Raw genomic sequence first — 4,199 nt, forward strand, 5'->3', positions numbered from 1 at the left:
TTTTAGACGGAGTTTCACTCTTGTTACCCAGGCTGGAGTGCAATGGCACAATCTCGGCTCACTGCAACATCTGCCTCCTGGGTTCAGGCAATTCTCCTGCTTCAGCCTCCTGAGTAGCTGGGACTACAGACACGTGCCACCATGCCCAGCTGATTTTTTGTAGTTTTAGTAGAGACGGGGTTTCACCATGTTGACCAGGATGGTCTCGATCTCTTGACCTCGTGATCCACCCGCCTCGGCCTCCCAAAGTGCTGGGATTACAGGCTTGAGCCACCGCACCCGGCCATATATATATACTTTTTAAGATGGGGTTTCACCCTGATGGCCAGGCTGGTCTTGAACTCCTGACCCCAGGTGATCCACCCACCTCAGCCTCCCAAAGTGCTAAGATTACAGGCATGAGCCACCATGCCTGGCCTTTTTCTTTTTTTCTTTTTTTTGAGATGAGGTCTCATTCGGTCACCAGGTTGGAGTGCAGTGGCAAGATCTCTGGTCACTGCAACCTCCATCTCCCAGGCTCAAGCAATCATCCCTTCTAAGCCTTCCAAGTAGCTGGGACTATAGGCATGTGCCACCACACCTGGCTAATTTTTTGTATTTTTAGTAGACAGGATTTTGTCATGTTGCCCATGCTGGTCTCAAACTCCGGAACTCAAGAGGTCCACTGGCCACAGCCTCCCAAAAGTGCTGGGATTATAGGCATGAGCCACCACACCTGGCAATTTTTCAGCATTTATGTTATTTCCAATATTTTGTCTCTACGAACAATGCTGAGATGACTAGGTATTTGCCTGCATGAATTGTACTTACTGGGTAAATTCCCAGAGGCAGAATTCTAGATCGAAGTGTTTTATTTTACATTTTCTGTTTTAATAGATATTGCCAAATCACGCTTCAGAGAGGAGGTATTAATTTTCACCACTACAATCAATGTAGAAGAGTTTCTATTTCCCCATGCCCTCAGTAGCACAGTAGGTCTTAATTTGGGGGATTATTGACATTATTGCAATCTTGTTCAAACCATGAAGTTCAGTAAAGATAAGCTAAAAGGCTGTGTGCAGTGGCTCACACCTGTAATCCCAGCACTTTGGGAGGCCAATACACGTGGATTACTTGAGGTCAGGAGTTTGAAACCAGCCTAGCCAATGTGGTGAAACCCTGTCTCTATAAAAAATACAATAATTACCGGGTGCAGTGGCTTATGCCTGTAATCCTAGCACTTTGGGAGGCTGAGGCAGGCGGATCACCTGAGTTCAAGACCAGCCAGATCAGGAGTTCAAGACCAGCCTGACCAACACGGTGAACCCCATCTCTACTAAAATATAAAAATTAGCAGAGCATGATGGCACCTGGCCAAAATGATTCATTTTCTGCTTTAGAAAAATTGCATTTTATTCAGGAGTTGTGAAGATTCAGCAATCATCACCTGGTGTCCTGGGCTTTAACAAAACCTACCTGTCTATTTAGATCCTGTAATATATCAACTGTTAATTGTACCCCAACCAGCCAGTTATTCAAAACAGTATGTTTGAGGGAATTAAAAAACACAACAGTATCTCTGTTCCTGGCTGAACAGACCGATTTCATTCAGAAGCTAACCATACTCAGAAACAAACTCACACTGTTTCCCTTGAAAATCCTGTTTTGCTGTTGGGACAAATGTTCACATATACCGCTTCTTTGGTAACTAACCAGGTACTCTTTTTTTGTGGTGTGTAAATGACTATAACTAGCAGCTGTAACTAACTGGATGCAGTGTTAGAGCCCAATAAAATAAAAATCTGTAATAGGCCTGCAAGCCTTAATCAGCCAACCTGTTTTTTTATATACCGTCTCCAGTTGAAAATGGGTTTTATATTATTAAAAGGATAAAAAGCAGGAAGAGGAGGAGCATGACTGTGTGACAGTGACTTTATATTGTCCACAGATCCCAAAATATTTACTATCTGGTCCTTTACAGAACAAGTTTGCTCACCTGTAATCCCAGCACTTTGGGAGGCAAGGCAGGGAGATCACTTGAGGTCAAAAGCTCGAGACCAACCTGGCCAACATGGCGAAACCCTATCTCTATTAAAAATGCAAAAATTAGCCAGGCGTGGTGGTGCACTGTAATCCCAGCTACTCAGAAGGCTGAGGCTTGAACCTGGGAGGCAGAGGAGGTTGCTGTGAGCTGAGATCGAGCCACTGCGCTCCAACCTGGGTGATAGAGTAAGACGCTGTCTGAAAAAAAAAAAAAAAAAGCAAAAAAAAGTTTGCTGACTTCTGCAACAAAACTACTACACGTTGTGTAAGAGAAAGAAGGGAAAGATGATGGGCGTAGAGTTATTTCCCTTGTTTTCACTACTAACATTTAGAAAGAGGAACATCTCAGACAGCTTTTAGACTAAAGAATATACAATGAAGGAAAAAGGAAAGAAAAAAACAATGATAAAAGAATATACAATGAAATAGGAACTGCTCTGGACATCTCAAAGCCTAGGGAAAAGAAAAATCAAGATCACTTTGTAGAGAACCTATGAAGCAAGCTTTCAGAGAACTTATCAATATCACTGATTAGGGCTATATACGAATATTAAACTTATCTTTGTGGCATTTTACAGTTTACAAAGCACTTATAAGCACATTACCTCAATTTGAGGCTGACATTTCTGTGAAGCAGGTGCAGGTCAAAAATCATTATCAGGTTTTTTTTGTTTGTTTGTTTTGTTTTTTGTTTTGTTTTGCCTAAGACAGGGTCTCACTCTGTCCTGCAGGCTGGAGTGCACTGGTGCAATCACAACTCACTGCAGCCATGATCTTGGGCTCAGGTGATCCTCCCACATCAGCCTCCTGAGTAGCTGGGACTACAGGCACATGCTCCATACCTGGTTAATTTATTGTATTTTTTTTTTTTTTTGTAGAGATGGGGTTTCACCATGCTGCCTAGGCTGGCATTATCAGGTCAGGTGTTTGTTTGTTTGTTTTGAGACATTGTCTCCCTGTCTTCTAGGCTGGAGTGTTAGCTAGTTTTCTGTTGAAAATGTCAACTAAGTCGACTTTAAAGTGACATAATAAAGCCATACTTGTATCCCTCAGTCTAAACTGATAAACAATTACTGTTAAATATAAAAGTGTGTATTCTAGTTGCATTCCTATACAAAATACTATAAAAACTTGCTGGTTGGATGATATTCCATTTTCTGTCTACTTAGAAACTAAGTTTTTAAATGAAATTAAAATGTTTCCTTGACTGAAGTGAAACAATGTTAATTACTATTTAAGTATCCCAATCACAATAAAGAAATGAGTGAGTGAATGATGAATGAGCTATTTATCACAGAATTGTGAAGGACCAAGATTCCTCAATGTAGCCATTCTATTAAGCTGAACACAAGATGCAGATAATGAGATCATCTCACAAAATATTTGGGGGAAAGACAATTTGCAAGAATGTCCTATGCAAATACCCGGACTTGTCACTTCATCAGCAAATGTCAGCATCGTCTGTGGGGCCAGTAATCACAAGAAACAATTGTATGACGCTTTTAGCCATTTGTTTTACTTAACTGGCACAACAACCCACTGAGAGTAGAGGCTAGAAATTATTGCATCATTATCCATTTGACATCTTAGGAAGCAGAGGCTCAGAACAGGGAAGTGACTTGCCCAAAGTCAACAGGCTGGTTGGTGGCAGAACTGGGTCTCAAAGCAGGATCTTCTAATACCAGATCTCATCTTCTTTCCTCTGCATTCCATACTTCTCCAGGTAAGCATGTCAGGGCAGGCTTGGGCGTTCTAGAAGACAGAGAGGAAGAAAAGAAGGCAAGGGGAACTAGGAGAGCAGGAGGAGGTGTTTGACTAGAAGTGCGTCCAACCAGGCCGGGCACAGTGGCTCACGCCTGTAATCCGAACACTTTGAGAGGCTGAGGCGGGCGGATCACCTGAGGTCAGGAGTCGGGACCTTCTGGCCAACATGGTGAAATCCCATCTATACTAAAAATCCAAAAATTAGCTGGGCATGGTGGCGCACGCCTGTAGTCCCAGCTACTCAGGAGGCTGAGGTAGGAGAATCGCTTGAACCCGAGAGGCGGAAGTTGCAGTGAGCCGAGATCACGCCATTGCACTCCAGCCTGGGTGACAGAGCGAGACTCTGTCTGAAAAAGAAAAAAAGTCCAACCGCTCTCGATTTCCCCCAAACACGCCTCACGTGGCAACAGTGC

The 4,199-nt window shown here is 43.0% G+C and overlaps 1 protein-coding gene across 1 annotated transcript in view; it reads right to left on the reverse strand.

Moving 5' to 3' along the window:
- Positions 1-3,291: 3,291 nt before the first annotated feature.
- Positions 3,292-4,199, reverse strand: part of ATXN1L (ataxin 1 like) — a 41,322-nt gene continuing 40,414 nt past the window's right edge. Inside the window, exon 4 of the transcript XR_004270595.1 lies at positions 3,292-3,774. The gene's annotated coding sequence lies outside the window, so the exon portion shown is untranslated. The remainder of the gene's footprint in view (positions 3,775-4,199) is intronic.

Source organism: Sapajus apella, unplaced genomic scaffold (assembly GCF_009761245.1).
Source record: "Sapajus apella isolate SASKATOON/1434 unplaced genomic scaffold, GSC_monkey_1.0 scaffold15, whole genome shotgun sequence".
Classification (NCBI taxonomy): Eukaryota; Metazoa; Chordata; class Mammalia; order Primates; family Cebidae; genus Sapajus; species Sapajus apella.